The 16,755-nt window shown below is 41.3% G+C and overlaps 1 protein-coding gene and 1 pseudogene across 5 annotated transcripts in view; both read right to left on the reverse strand.

The window, feature by feature from the left end:
* The window catches only part of LOC112301565 (T cell receptor alpha chain constant), a 537,134-nt gene that overhangs the window by 97,548 nt on the left and 422,831 nt on the right, over nucleotides 1–16,755 (reverse strand). The gene's annotated exons all lie outside the window — the stretch shown is intronic.
* Nucleotides 724–2,796, reverse strand: LOC123479394 (syntaxin-1B pseudogene; annotated as a pseudogene).

The following is a 16,755-nucleotide window of genomic DNA, read 5'->3' on the forward strand; positions in this document are numbered from 1 at the left end:
GTGAACAAAGGGAGGTTAGGGAAATCAGTCACCTACTTTGTCAGAAATGTGGATTAAACTATTTTAGTGAGAAAATTTAAAGCCAATGAGGTCTAAAGGCAAGGGCCTGAATTAATAGAATTTAAAAAATCTTATATGATTTTATTTAAAACCTGAATTTCCCTGTTCTTATTCTGCTAGCACCGCTTTGGATTTCTATCTGTTTTTGGATTTCTATCCTTTTTTGGATACAAAGCCCTTGCCCCATTTCTCCTCATAGAGTGTGACGTCCGGGAATGTCTTGCCTGCAACCCTTTTTCCTTCCCTCACCCTCAGTTCTGTGCCTACTTTACATCATTCACCCATCTGTCCCAGGGTATTCTCTGAGAGGAGCCCACCCCATTATACTCTTCCACCCCACCTCTCTAGAACCTTCCCTTCCCTTGGAAAACCTAAATTGAACACCAAGGTATCAGCCCAGGACATGCTGTTACTTTTCCAGTAGCCAGCTTAGAAGAGTTGGGACCACTGCCTCCATTGCTAGACTTCCCCAGGGTCTTTGAAATGGGATTTTGTATTTGTTTATTATGTTTTCTAGATTAATATTAATATTTACTATCTAACTGTGAGCTGCTGCCAAATGGAGGCTGCTGTCTTTTTTTTTTTTTTTTTTTTTTGGCAAGAATAGTTAAATTCAAATGTCACTTAAATGACACAAAAAGATGCCTTCTGTGTTGAGTATAATCCTTTGACAAGTTTAGCACTGATTGCTTTATAACAGTGAACTAGTGAGTGATACCATATCCTCTTAGTGAGGAAGATGAACATCATGAGCCCTCAGGGAACTACTCCTGGCTGAGTCCTATAAACTCCAAAGTATTTCTCTTTTTTTTGGAACAAGTGCTATCGCATTAGATTCAAACACAAAACTCCATGTACACAAATTATGTGCCCACAGATGGGATGTGGACACACAAACACTTATTCACAGAAGACAGAGCGGGGCTTGGTGCGCTGTTGTGCTACACCCAGCCACAGTCTACACAACAACCGAGTGAGGAGGGGAAGCTCAGACAACACATAGACTCGAAATGGGGACAGGAAGGATGACGAGGAGCTTCTACACACGTCTACGAACGTACACACACACGCTAGGGTGTCCACTCGTCTCAAGCGTGTGCCAGCGGCATGCATGTTGGTGTGCATGTGTATCACGCCTGCTGCTGTTTATGTGTAGGGGAGGGGCTGGTCCATGGCGTAGTGAGGTCCCGGGACTCCAGGGTCTGAAGGGGGGGGTAAAAGGGAGGGCTACCTGGGTCTGTCTTGGGGGTGGGTCTGGAGCAGGGGATGGAGTGAAAGGGGCAGTGGGGGTATTGCTCCTGATGTGGTGGGTGAAGTGTCTAGGGGAGACAGGGGTGGGGTGCCTACAAGCCCAGCGTCCCCTCAATGGATGACGCCAAGACCACCCCCAGCACCACACACCAAATGATGATCATGATTTTCTTCCTCCGGGCCTTGCTCTGATATCTCACAGCTTTCTTCGTGTCTGACACAGGTCGCTCCACATAGTCCACGAAATGTTCCACATTGTACTCAATTCGGTCAATCATCTCGCCCTGGCTTTCCACGAGCACCGCCATGTCCACAAACATGTTGTGCAGCTTTTGGATGCTGGTTTCCAGTTTGATGATCTCGTTGTGCCTCGTCTCAATCTCATTCAGGGCCTGCTTCATCATCTGTGAGTCCATTTTGATATCATTGGTGAAGAATGGCTAACTTCCCACTCTCCAGCATGTCTTCCAGTTCTTTGTTGGTTGTGGTCCTTCTGGCGATCTCCAGCTGCGCTGGATCCGGTCCTTGCAGTGGTCCTGGTACTTGGGCTGGGTCCCATTATATTCAGTCATTACTTCCAGGAACTTCCTGGAAAGTGTGGAGTGCTAGGGTGGGGGCACACACATCAGGAGGCAGGGAGCAGAGACCAAAGAGGTGAGTCATTAGTCCAAAGTATTTCTTAGTTGGAAACATTATACAGTCACTTTGTTCTGCTTGGAATCTGGTCTCACAGAGAGCCAGAATATTCCAGCTTCCTCACTCGTAACCTAGATTCCATTTGCAGCCCTAACAATTGGAAATGGATGTCTGGCACTGGTCCCCTTTTTTCTGAAAAGTGGCAACACCAGTGACCACTTACCCCAGCCTTTTTCTCTGTGCCCAGGAGGCTGACTCAGGTCTGAGCTCTCCCAAGAGCATGTGTTTGGCCTAAGGAAGGTCAGAATTATTTATATCTAGAGCCACACTGATGGAATCCCCCAGACTCAGATCATCCTTGTTTCTAACCAGTTCTAACTCAATTTGGGGACTTGAAACAACAACTCTGTGGTCTCTACAGCCTGAGCCAAATCCCATGGATTGAGCAGAATTTTCACTTTCCCCTGAGCTGTGTGGGGTCTTTCACAGCCCCAAAGTCTTTTTTTAAAAAATTTATTTTTATTTTTATTTTTTTATTACAGAAAACCCCCTCTCATTTCTTCTGCAGGGCACTAACCATCTTCCCCAAAGTTCTCCTTGGCCCTATATTGGTGCTATCACTACCCATTTCACATTTTCTAATATTTATGCCTTCTTAGAGGGAGGCTGCCTTAACCTCAAAGAACAGATAAATGTGTTACTTACTTGGTTCCACAGTTACACGGATTCCTTTTCCAAAGTTGAGTTTGGAAAACTCACAGTTCTTGAGGGTGTTCCAAAAACCTGGGCAGTGCCCCACCATTCTTCTTCCCATTAATTTTAGGAATGAAGGACTTTGAGGGTTTGGCTCTTAGAAAAAGGGCACTTGTCACTTACCCAACCGGTTCACGATGATTTAGTCAATTGACAAAGTGGGTAGGTGTGCTCTGGGGAGGTTTTTGTCTGAGAAGTAGGTAGGAGCACACGTTCCCATAGTGGACATTTCCAGGACAGTGCCTGAAGTTCTCTGAATTGTTGCTGTCTATGGTTTTGGATTGTTTTCAGTTCCTAGACCCACATCTAACTCTCAGTCTTGGAAAACTGACATTGCCAGGCAGATGAGTCTTGGATCCATGACTACTGCAGAGTCAAGGCCTCCACAGTCACCAGTGTTGCTTGAAGGGCAGATAACAGGTGGCATCACGAGAGGTGACAGAGTGGTGTACTCATGACTTACAGTACAGTCAGCGTTAGAGTGAGCAGCTATCGCTGGTGATTGCCTAGAAACAAATCAATCTCCGTTGAAATTCACCTTCCCAAACTGCAAAGCAAAGTGCTCAGCCAAATCTCTCTAGGGATTCGCATTCAGAAATTCCATACGAGATGACTTATGTAATTTTCTTTTGCAACAGAATCAACACAAAACCAAGACAAGGAAAGTTGTTAAAGAAACACCTTTTTGTATTTCCCAAAGGTGGCTGTAATACTATATTGAAAAGCCAGTTTCACCTCAATGAGAACAGCAGTGAGTGAGAGAACAGCAGTGAGTGAGAGGCCAGCAGCTGGGCATCACTTCTCTTGGCCTGGTCAACTTCCTGCTGTCCCTTTTGAGTCCCTGAGTAAGAAGGGACAGCTACTTATTGTGTTCATCACCCTGGGGTAGGATAGGCAGGCTGAGGATTTCCCAGGGAAGTGCTACCTTTGCCACTGCAGTTTTTGTAAGGTCTCTGTGGGTTTTGTAGCACTGTGTGTATCCCACCAATCACAATGTTACAGGGCTTTACAAAAACCTCCCTGGGTTTTACCCTATGTGAACTCTGAGAATCCCTGGGGCCAGATGTTTTCTCCAAATCAAGCTCCAGCAAGATCAAAGGGTTTGGCAGTTAGGTCAGGGCAGGCTCAAGAAGGTGATGCTTCTGTCTGAGGCTCTTCTGCCTCACTGGCTAAATCTGCCCTGGAGTTTGCAATGAGAATGGACTTTCAGAAACTACAATGTCTACTCCATCTGTGCCTACTGGCTAGTCTTCTCTCAAATGGTTTCCCACAGAAGAGTATCTGAATGTCTCAAGTGGATTCTACATGCTGTGGGTTTGGGCAGAAAATGTTTGTGATCAATGTGATTTCTCCTGTAACCTGCTAATCTTTTGAATCACCTCTGCCTGCCCCTGCTTTACACCTGAATAGTATGAAAACAGTTTACAAAGGCCTTTCACATAAATTAAAAAATTAATCCTCTCCATTGACTCCCTGTTGCTAAATTCAGGGCCAGCAGCCCATATGGTGCTTTTTGTGATTTAGAAAAGGCAATCCTGCTGGGTGAACGGAGAGGCAGCAGCTTGGGAAACAGATGGTACCTTTGTGTGCTGTATAAAAGGTTTCCCTTTCTCCAGCTGATGCAGCTCTACAACCAGGGCTTTTAGCCTCACTTGTCCCTTGGCTGAGCGCCCTTGTGCAAGGCACAACTGTGCAAATGCAGTGGCTCTGTCCAAATTCAATAGATACTTTTTTATTTATATTCTTGTTTGACCTCTGATTTTTGACACAGTTTCTCTCTGTTTGAAACTGTTCTCTGGGTCAAGACAATGGCCTTGGTTTACCTTTGATCTCTGTGTCTCTCACTATGAAAACAAAATGATACACTAGGCTTATCAAAAGTGATCTTATTAAGTGTGAACCTTTAAAATAGAGTGTGAATTTTGTTGTTATCAAAAGGGAGAAGGATTGAAAAAAGTCTTCAGACTTTCCCTGGAGGATCTTATGCAAATCCATCGCTTAATTTAAGTGTTACAATTTTACTTATAATCTTTGTGACAACTCTTTCCTGCCCTACATATAATGCATTCCTGCCCCATAAACTCCAAGCAACTCCTATCTTCACATACAGATCCTAACACTCTTCTGCTGATTAAAAAAACCCAAAAACAAATAGGAAAAGAAGAAATGAAGAAATGTTATGGCCTCAGTAACAGTTTAATAGGGGATGACTTAGGGCAAAAGCAGGAGAATGTGAATCTTATGGGGAGTACCAGATGAGAATAAAGAATTGTAATTTGGACTCTTGAGTATAGCTGTTTTTAGGTGCTAGTCTTTGAACTGACAAGATTTGGGTGGTCACTGTGTTGAGTAGTAGATTAAGTGTCTTATTAACCCCCATGAGACTCATGGACCTTCTCCTAGTGCTGTTGTGCAGACTTTCCCAAGCAGGCACCAGAAACTGGTTTGAATAGAACTAGTTATAGGGGGGAAAAAAAGCTGGGAACGAAAAGGCAATTAGAATCTTGAGTTACACCAAAAGTTAAACCATGCAACCTCGTGGGTCTGGGGCAGTGAATTTTACACTCCTGTGTCTGTGGCAGAGAGTTTTGGGTGATGAGTCCTGATAAGAATGCAGTGGCTGTGGTTCCCACCTCTTCACTCTCTGTTACAGAAGTGTACGTCCATGTACCTTACCACATGACTCTGCAGGGCCTCCTAGGCCAACTCCACTGACTTTGGGGCTGGCCATGCTTTGGTCCATAGAATATGGGTAGAAGTAACAGCGTGCCAGTTCCAAGATGAGACTCCAAGAGACATCACATCATGGACTTCCAACAGCACTCTTGAACCTCCACATTCTGAGATGAGAGAGTGTATTCCAGAGAATTGCTACTGCTTCAGCTAGTTCTGAGAATGAAGACATGTAGAGAACACCTGACTCTAAACCACATCTTGAAGCCAAGTCCAGCTATCCTGAGCAATACATGCTTAGTGTTCTAAGCAACTGACATTTTGAGATCAGATGATCCCTGTTATAGATCATAATAGGAGAAATAAGACTTCCGGCCAAGATGGAGGTGTAAGTAGACACACTTTGCTCCTCCCACAACCAAACGAAGGACAACAACAATTTTAAAACAAAAAACAACAAGAACTGTCAGAAAATCAAACTGTATGGAAGTCCGACAACCAAGGAGATAAAGAAGACACTTTCATCCAGACTGGTAGGACGGGCGGAGACGGGCAGCCAGGTGGAGAGGACTCTTGGCAAGGCGGTGGCTAGAGGACCACGGCAGGCAAGACGGTGGCTGGTGGTCACAGTGAGACGGTGGATTGTGGAGTGGGGCAGGTAAGGCTGCAGCTGGCCTGCGAGGCAGCAACTGGCTGACACAGCAACAGACCATGCAACCCAGAGTTCCAGCTCAGGGAAATAAAGCTTCAAACCACTGATTTAAAACACCTGTGGGGGTTGAGGAGTCAGCAGGAGAAACTCCCAGCTTCACAGAAGAGTTCATTGGAGAGACCCACAGGGTCCTAGAATGTACACAAACCCACCCACCCAGGAATCAGCACCAGAAGGGCTCAATTTGATTGTGGGTAGTGGAGGGAGTGACTGAAAACTGGCAGAGAGTGCAGCAAGCACCATTGCTCCCTCTCGGAACCCTCCCCACATACAGTGTTACACCGCAGCAACATGCATTACCCTGCCCAGGTGAACGCCTAAGGTTCCGCCCCTTTACATAATAGGCACACTAAGATAAAAAAAAATGGCTGAAATGAAAGAACAGATCAAAGCTCCAGAAACAAAACAACTAAGCAACGAAGAGATAGCCAACCTATCAGAGACACAGTTCAAAACACTGGTAATCAGGATGCTCACAGAATTGGTTGAATTTGGTCACAAATTAGATGAAAAAAATGCAGACAACTGTAATTGAACAACAATAAAATAATAATTTTAAAAAATGGGACATGCATGCACAGAGGAAAGACCATGTGAGAAGGTGCCCCGTGGCAAGCCTAGCAGAGAGGCCTCAGGAGAAATCAACTCTGTAGGCATCTTGAAGGCTATGCTAAGAGAAACAAAGGAAAATCTACAGGGAACCAATAGTGAGGCGAAGGACACTGGGACTCAAATCAACGGTGTGGACCAGAAGGAAGAAGGAAACATCCAATCAGAAAAGAATGAAGAAACAAGAATTCAAAAAAATGAGGAGAGGCTTAGGAACCTCCAGCACATCTTGAAATGTTCCAACATCCGAATTATAGGGGTGCCAGAAGGAGAAGAGGAAGAACAAAAAATTGAAAACTTATTTGAACAAATAATCAAGGAGAACTTCCCCAATCTGACAAAGGAAATAGACTTCCAGGAAGTCCAAGAAGCTCAGAGAGTCCCAAAGAAGCTGGACCGAAGGAGGAACACACCAAAGCACATCATCATTACATTAGCCAAGATGAAACAGAAGGAGAGAATCTTAGAAGCAGCAAGAAATAAGGACACAGTTACCTACAAAGGACTTCCCATAAGACTGTCAGCTGATTTCTCCAAAGAGACCTTACAGGCAAGAAGGGGCTGGCAAGAAGTATTCCAAGTCATGAAAGGCAAGGACCTACATCCAAGATTGCTCTATCCAGCAAAGCTTTCATTTAGACTGGAAGGGCAGATGAAGTGCTTCTCAGATAAGGTCAAGTTCAAGGAGTTCATCATCACCAAGCCCTTATTCTATGAAATGTTGAAGGGATTTATCTAAGAAAAACAAGATCAAAAATATGAACAGTAAGAATGACAGCCAACTCACAGTTATTAACAACCACACCTAAAACAAAAACAAAAGCAAACTAAGCAAACAACTACAACAGGAACAGAACCACAGAAATGGAGATCACATGGAGGGTTATCAACAGGGGAGTGGGAGGGAGAGAGAGGGGGGAAAGGTACAGAGAATAAGTAGCATAAATGGTAGGTAGAAAATAGACAGGGGGAGGGTAAGAATAGTATAGGAAATGTAGGAGCCAAAGAACTTATATGTATGAACCATGGACATGAACTACAGGAGGGGAATGTGGGAGGGAGGGGGAATGTGCAGGATGGAGTGGAGTGAAGGGGGGAAAATGGGACAACTGTAATTGCATAATTGATAAAATATATTAAACAAAAAGAAAAAATAAGACAGTAAAATAAAATATCATTGATTGTATTAGTTTGCTACGGCCGACATAAGAAAATACTACAGACTTGGTTTAAATAGAAGAAATTTATTTCCTCACAGTTTTGAGGCTCAAAATCCAAATCAAGATGCCTACAGAGTTGATTTCTCCTGAGGCCTCTCTGCTAGGCTTGCCACGGGGCACCTTCTCACATGGTCTTTCCTCTGTGCATGCATGTCCCATTTTTTAAAATTATTATGTTAGTGTTCTTCAATTACAGTTGTCTGCATTTCCTCCCCACCCCTCTACTCCACCCCAGCCAAACCCACCTCCTTCCTCCACCTCCACCCTCCCCCTTGGTTTTGTCTATGTGTCCTTTATAGTAGTTCCTGAAACCCTTCTTCCCATTATCCCTTTCTCCCTCCCCTCTGGCTATTGTTAGATTGTTCTTAGCTTCAATGTCTCTGGTTATATTTTGTTTGCTTTTTTCTTTTGTTGATTAGGTTCCAGTTAAAGGTGAGATCATATGGTATTTGTCCCTCACCGCCTGGCTTATTTCACTTAGCATATGCTCTCCAGTTCCATCCATGCTGTTGCAAAGGGTATAAGCTCCTTCTTTCTCTCTGCTGCATAGAATTCCATTGTGTAAATGTACCATAGTTTTTTGATCCACTCACTTGCTGATGGGCACTTAGGTTGCTTCCAGTACTTGGCTATTGTAATTGTGAGTCCAGATTTTCACTTTTTGTAAGGACACCAGTCAGATTGGGTTGGCCCAAACACTAAGAACCTCATTTTTAACTTAATAATTTCTTTAAAGGCCCTATCTCCAAATAGTGTCACATTGTAGATACTGGGAGTGAGAACTTCCACATAACAACTTTGGGAGGACACAATTCAGTCCTTACATTGGCAAAGTAAAATTAAAAACTCAATTTCATTAAATCTTAACTCTTGAGTATATGTATTTTTAGCATTCTGTGTGGCAAAAGAGGAAGTACACATAAAGCACTTTTGCTACATTCCAAATTATGATAGTTATCTCAAGGAAAAACATTTGTGCAATTGTTTGAGTTGAAAGCTGAATGAGCCACTTTTTCCATGAAAGACCATTTTTGCTTGAAAGAATGACAGACAAACTATAGTTATTCAGATGTGGGTACTTGGCAGGCATCTTCTTAAAAATGAATAAAATGAGCTTGTCACATCAAGAAAAATAACTAATAATTGTTAATAATGATAAAAATCTAAGCATTAGGCAAAAATTAGAGTTCAGGAAAACTTGTATCTGCCACCGTGAGCTGGATGCCTCCCCCAAATTTAAATACTTTTCTTATTTAAAGATATCAGTGGTGATATTAAGTACTATGGTATTTTGATATTATATAATGAAATGTCTTAACATGTGGAAGTTGTTTAACTTGTGAACAAATGTTTCCCAGTTGACCAAAGGATTATGTTACAAAAGTACATATGAGTGAAAGTTCCACCCAAAATGTAAGATAGATCAGTAGTTTTTAATCTAACAGAATAGGCAAAGTTCATTAATATGGTTTCAGATTCTGCATTGCAACTAACCTCTCTTTTTGAACTACATATCTGTAGCCCTGGCTAGTTTGGCTCAGTGGATTGAGTGACAGCCTGTGAACTGAAGAGTCACTGGTTCGATTCCCAGTCAAGGTACATACCTGGGTTGTAGGCCAGGTCCCCAGTTGGGAGTGTGTGAGAGGAAACCATTCAATGCATCTCTTGCACATTGATGTTTCTCTCTCTCTCTCATTCTCCCTCCCTTCCCATCTATCTAAAATAAATAAAATTTAAAAAGAAAATACATATCTGTGTTTTTCTCATATATTTCAATGAAACCAACACATTACAATAGATAGAATGCAACAGCAGACATGAATTAATAAGCCAGCTCTTCCCTGACAGATATCCAAAGACTAAGCTCAAACACCCTCAGAGATACCCCTTCCTTTGGTCTTCTTCCCTCAGGTTTTTTAAATGTTCCTCCCTGTACATGGTTTGAAGTCTCTTCAACAGCCTGGTATTCTCCTTTGAATATACTGCAGTTTGTCTATAACCCTTAAAGGGTACATACCAACACTGACAGCAGGAGGTAGAGATGAATATAGTTCAAAGTCCATATCCCTTGAGGATAGCCCTGTGCCACATTTATTTATTTCTTGGGTTGGTATCCCATACATTTTCTCAAAGTGCTCTGAGTCTCTGCATGAGCCCTGGTCCCAGCCAGGACTGGACAACACCATGGTAAACCCAGTCCCTACCCACTGTTCCTTTTCCTCTGTTCCCCATTGAGGATGAGCTTGCCTGGCACTGAGAACATGGGTTTCTTCCTTCTGGGAAGAACTGAATTTCAGGATATACCCACCCTGTGCCTGTCACATTCACCCCTTTCCCACAGAAGAGCATCTGAGGCAACAGTGAAAATTCACAGAGAAAAAGAAAATGCCAGGTCACTCGGGCCATTCTATGGCCACTTCAGGGAAGGAGATCATGCTGTGGGACTCAGAGGATACCCAGAAATTATTTCAAATGATAAATGCCAGAATAAAAGACCAAAGAAGACTAGGTATTTGCCTAATATATTAAAAAATATAACTGAGCTAGGAATCAGAATACTTGATTTCTTACATGTTCCTTTGAAATTGGATGCCTTGTCAAGTTGTGAAACCTCTCTGGACCTCTCTAGACTCTCATCCAAACACCCAGGGGAGTGAATGTATGATCTTTGAAGTCTCTCCCAGCCGTGACATTCTAGGCTTCCTCTCCAGAGGCACAAATGATCCTTCATACTCATGTTAGTGGAGAAGTAAGTGATTTGAATCCTCCAAATATGAAGACAACATGAAATTCATTTTTGTTTGGTTTTAGAATGTATTTCATGGTGTGGAACAAATCACAACAAATTTATCTTCCCAATGAAGCTTAAGTCAGGCTATTGTTAAAAGTCGACTTGTTTACCACTTATGTTGCTATGCTCCACTGAACAAATTAAGGTATTCCATAAGGCAGCCTGGTGCCAGAAAGAGAGCCAGGGGGCTAGGAGTTGGGTGTATGTGGGCTCTGGCCATGGCTCTGTCACTTCCTAGCTTATCTTCTCTGAACATGAGATACCTCATCCTTAAAATGGATTCAGAAGATACTTTCTGAGCACTCACCAAGTCAGGACTCCTCTGGTGCCTCACCTCTCCCTACCTGTTTGCTAGTGATTAGCAGACCAATTTTATCATATGCTTTGACTGATCAAAGCAGCCTTTCAGTTCTAAAAAATGATAAAATTGTCTCAAGTATTTTGGTTGCAATTTCTAGTCAAAGATCATAGATCTGTATGTCATCTCTCTCAGTTTTCTTTTGCTTGGTGGTACTCTGGGGGTGAGATTCTGGATCCATGATAATTGTGGACAGAAGGAGGACTCAGTGAAGGCCTAGATGTCTGACCATGTTACATTCAGAATCCATACCATATTTTTGTGAGAATACTTCAGTCTTTCCATTAAGCACAATGATTACTTGTTTAAGTGACAGGTAGTTGAGATGGTAACTTGAGTTTTGGGCAAAACCATAAAGAGGAGGAATAGACCAACATGGCTTGTGGGGTTAATGCATCAGATAATATACTCAGCAACTGGACAGGAATGAAAAAGCCAGGCTTTTCAACTAAGACCCATATAAGGGCCCAAGAATGGATAAATCTGGTCATGATCCCCTCAGGTAAGAAAACCTTGACACACTTTGGCTTTTGTCAGAACTTTCTCTTACCTTCTCCATGATGACCATCCAACTGAAGAAGACATGAGCTTGGCAATGAACTGATTGGAATTCATTGGTACATCTGTACAAGAATGGGACATCCCTACCCCCACAGAAGTGGAGGACTTGATTTTGAACTATTTTCATCTCAGATATTAAAAGGTGGTGATTTTAGTACTTCACTTATGCCTATGTTTTCAATAAGAATAATCCAAAAAGTGCAAAATCATCATTGGCAATTTTCTTATTTATTTTACTTACATAGTCAGTAAAAGAGTTTATTGTTATCTTAGAAATATGTCATATGAACATATGGTTGTAATTTGTTCAAATGTCTATAAGTTCAGGAAGTTCTTTGAGTAGAGTAGCAGTCTTTAAGAAAGTATGCTAACTCTTCTGGACAAGATGGAGGCATAGGTAGACACACTGTGCCTCTTCACACAGCCAAAAGAAAGACAACAACAACTTAAAAACAAAAAACAACCAGAACTGTTGAAAATCGAACTGATGGAAGTCCAACAACCAATCAGATAAAGTAGAACATTCATCCAGACCGGTAGGAGGGGTGGAGAGGACTCATGGCAAGGCAGTGGCTGGCGGACCCAGCGAGGTGGCAGATGGTGGAGTGGAGTGGGCAAAGCTGCAGCTGGTGGACAGGGTGACAGACTGCACAACCCATAGTTCAATATCTGGGAAATAAAGCCTCAAACCACTGATTGAAAACACCTCTTGGGGTTGAGGCAGCAGCAGGAGAAACTCCCAGCTTCACAGGAGAGTTCATTGGAGAGACCCACAGGGTCCTAGAATCAGCACCAGAAGGGCCCAATTTGTGGGTGGTGGAGGGAGTGACTGAAAACTAGCAGAGAGTGCAGCAAGCACCATTGCTCCCTCTCAGACCCATCCCCACATACAGTGTTACACCGCAGCAACATGCATTACCCTGCCCAGGTGAACACCTAAGGTTCCGCCCCTTTACATAATAGGCGCACCAAGATTAAAAAAAAGTGGCCCAAATGAAAGAACAGATCAAAGCTCCAGAAACAAAACAACTAAGCAACGAAGAGATAGCCAACCTATCAGAGACACAGTTCAAAACACTGGTAATCAAGAAGCTCACAGAATTGGTTGAATTTGGTCGAAAACTAGATGAAAAAATGAAGGCTATGCTAAGAGAAACAAAGGAAAATCTACAGGGAACCAATAGTGAGGCGAAGGACACTGGAACTCAAATCAATGGTGTGGACCAGAAGGAAGAAAGAAACATTCCACCAGAAAAGAATGAAGAAACAAGAATTCAAAAAAATGAGGAGAGGCTTAGGAACCTCCAGGACATCTTGAAATGTTCCAACATCTGAATTATAGGGGTACCAGAAGGAGAAGAGGAAGAACAAAAAATTGAAAACTTATTTGAACAAATAATCAAGGAGAACTTCCCCAATCTGGCGAAGGACATAGACTTTCAGGAAGTTCAGGAAGTGCAGAGAGTCCCAAAGAAGCTGGACCCAAGGAGCAACACACCAAGGCACATCATCATTACATTAGCCAAGATGAAACAGAAGGAGAGAATCTTAGAAGCAGCAAGAAATAAGGACACAGTTACCTACAAAGGACTTCCCATAAGACTGTCAGCTGATTCCTCAAAAGAGACCTTACAGGCAAGAAGGGGCTGGCAAGAAGTATTCCAAGTCATGAAAGGCAAGGACCTACATCCAAGATTGCTCTATCCAGCAAAACTTTCATTTAGAATGGAAGGGCAGATGAAGTGCTTCTCAGATAAGGTCAAGTTCAAGGAGTTCATCATCACCAAGCCCTTATTCTATGAAATGTTGAAGGGATTTATCTAAGAAAAACAAGATCAAAAATATGAACAGTAGAAATGACAGCCAACTCACAGTTATTAACAACCACACCTAAAACAAAAACAAAAGCAAACTAAGCAAACAACTACAACAGGAACAGAACCACAGAAATGGAGATCACATGGAGGGTTATCAACAGGGGAGTGGGAGGGAGAGAGAGGGGGGAAAGGTACAGAGAATAAGTAGCATAAATGGTAGGTAGAAAATAGACAGGGGGAGGGTAAGAATAGTATAGGAAATGTAGGAGCCAAAGAACTTATAAGTATGACCCATGGACATGAACTATGGGGGTGGGGGGAATGTGGGAGGGAGAGGGTGTGCAGGATGGAGTGGTTGAAGGGGGAGAAATGGGACAACTGTAATAGTAAAATCAATAAAATATATTAAAAAAAAGAAAGTATGCTAACTGTCAAGAAACATATTGCATTTCTATTTTTCATTGTTTAAAGTTTCTGCAGACTTCTTGGCCACTTAAAAATAAAAACTTTAAGTACCATTCTAAAATTTTGAGACTTTCAAAAAAGATATTAACAGAATCAATACTTATAGACTCATCACCTAAATTTAAGAATTGTTAATGTTTGCCACACTGTATTTTGGTCAGTTATTTAGAAAATAAATTACAAACATCCTTAAAATCCTAAACAGTTCAGTATGCATTGAAAATATTAAGTATGTAAAGGGTCTTTTTTAAGAAGAAGGAAGAAAGGAAATAGAGGAACATAATTATAAACAATAAAATGGCAATAAAAACATACCTATCAATAATCACTTCAAATGTAAATGGGTAAATGTTCCAATCAAAGGACATAGGGTAGCTGAATGTATTAGAAAAGAAGACCCATACATCTGTTTTTCAATGACAGGAAAAAGACTAAAAAACACAGACTCATGTGGAGGTTAAATAACATCTTATGAAACAATGAATCGGTCAACAAAGAGATCAAGGAACAAATCAGAAGTTACCTTGGGACAAATGAAAATGAAAACAGAGAACCCCAAACCTATGGGACACATCAAAAGCAGCCCTAAGAGGGAAATTCATAGCAATATGGGCCTACCTCAAAAAACAAGAAAAATCTAAAATAAATAATTTAACCTTACATTTATTTATTTATTTATTTTTATTTTATTTTATTTTTTAATGTTGTTCAATTACAGTTGTCTGCATTTTCTCCCCACCCCTCCAAACTCACCTCCCTCCCCTTCCTCCACCCTCCCCTTTGGTTTTGTCCATGTGTCCTTTATAGTAGTTCCTTTAAAGTAGTTCCTTCTTTTAACCTTACATTTAAAGGAACTAGAAAAAGAACAACAAGCAAAGCCCAAAGTGATTAGAAGGAAGGATGTAAGAAAGATTAGAGCAGAAACAAATGACATAGAGATTAAAAAAATACAAAAGATCAATGAAACCAAGAGATGGTTCTTTGAAAAGATAAACAAGACTGACAAACTTCTAACCAGACTAATCAGGAAAAAAAGAGAGGAGTCAAACAAATAAAATCAGAAATGAAAAGGAAGTAACAACTGACAACACAGACATACAAGGGATAGTAAGAATATTTTATGAACCACTATATGCCAACAAATGGAACAAACTGGACAAAAATGGATAAATTACTACAAACATACAATCTTCCAAAACTGAATCAGGAAGAATCAGAAAATCTGAGTGAACCCATTACAACCAATGAAATTGAAGTAGTAAGGAAAAAATTCCCAGCAAAAAAATGTCCTGGACCAGATGTCTTCACAAGTGAATTTTACCATACATTCAAAGAAGAATTAATACCTCTCCACAAACTATTCCCAAAAGTTCAAGAGGAGGAAAGACTCTCAAGCTCATTTTACGAGGCTAGCACTACTCTAATTCTAAAACCAGTTAAAGACATTACAAAGAAAGAAAATTATAGGCCAATATCCTTGATGAACATAGATGCTAAAATCCTTAACAAAATATTAGCAAACTGGCTCCAGTGATACATTAAGAAGATCATCCACCATGATCAAGTAGGATTTATTCCTGGAATGCAAGTTTGATTTAATATTTGTAAATCAATTAATGTGATATACCACATAAACAAAATCACAGGATCATATCAATAGATGCAGAAAAATCATTTGATAAAATTCAGCACCCATTTATGACAAAAACTCTCAGCAAAGTGGGTATAGACAGAACATACTTGAACAAAATGAAGGCCATATATGACAAAACCATAGATAACATTTTACTGAACGGGAAAAAATTAAGAGCATTTCCCTTAAGATCAGAACAAGACAGGAATGTCTGCTTTTACCACTCTTACTCAACATGGTACTGGAAGTCTTAGCCACAGCTATCAGACAAGAGGAAGAAATAAAAGGCACCCAAATTGGAAAGGAAGAAGTATAACTGTCCTGATTTGCAGATGACATCATACTGTATATAGAGAACCCTAAGGACTCCACCAAAAAACTATTAGAACTAATAAATAATACATTCATTATCTGAACTAATGAATTCAATAAAGTAGCAGGATACAAAATTAAACAATTCAGAAATTGGTTTTATTTTATTTTTATTTTTAAAAATATATTTATCGATTATGCTGTTACAGTTGTCCCATTCCCCCCCTCACTCCACTCCAACCTGCCCACCCCCTCCCTCCCACATTCCCCCCCTATAGTTCATGTCCATGGGTCATACATATAAGTTCTTTGGCTTCTACATTTCCTACACTATTCTTACCCTCCCCCTGTCTATTTTCCACCTTTCATTTATGCTACTTATTCTCTGTACCTTTCCTCCCATCTCCCCCTCTCCCTCTCCTGTGTTGATAATCCTCCATGTGAGCTCCATTTCTGTGGTTCTGTTCCTGTTGTAGTTGTTTGCTTAGTTTGCTTTTGTTTTTGTTTTAGGTGTGGTTGTTAATAACTGTGAGTTGGCTGTCATTCTTACTGTTCATATTTTTGATCTTGTTTTTCTTAGATAAATCCCTTCAACATTTCATAGAATAAGGGCTTGGTGATGATGAACTCCTTGAACTTGACCTTATCTGAGAAGCACTTCATCTGCCCTTCCAGTCTAAATGAAAGCTTTGCTGGATAGAGCAATCTTGGATGTAGGTCCTTGCCTTTCATGACTTGGAATACTTCTTGCCAGCCCCTTCTTGCCTGTAAGGTCTCTTTGGAGAAATCAGCTGACAGTCTTATGGGAAGTCCTTTGTAGGTAACTGTGTCCTTATTTCTTGCTGCTTCTAAGATTCTCTCCTTCTGTTTCATCTTGGCTAATGTAATGATGATGTGCTTTGGT

Source organism: Desmodus rotundus, chromosome 7, assembly GCF_022682495.2.
Source record: "Desmodus rotundus isolate HL8 chromosome 7, HLdesRot8A.1, whole genome shotgun sequence".
Taxonomy (NCBI): domain Eukaryota; kingdom Metazoa; phylum Chordata; class Mammalia; order Chiroptera; family Phyllostomidae; genus Desmodus; species Desmodus rotundus.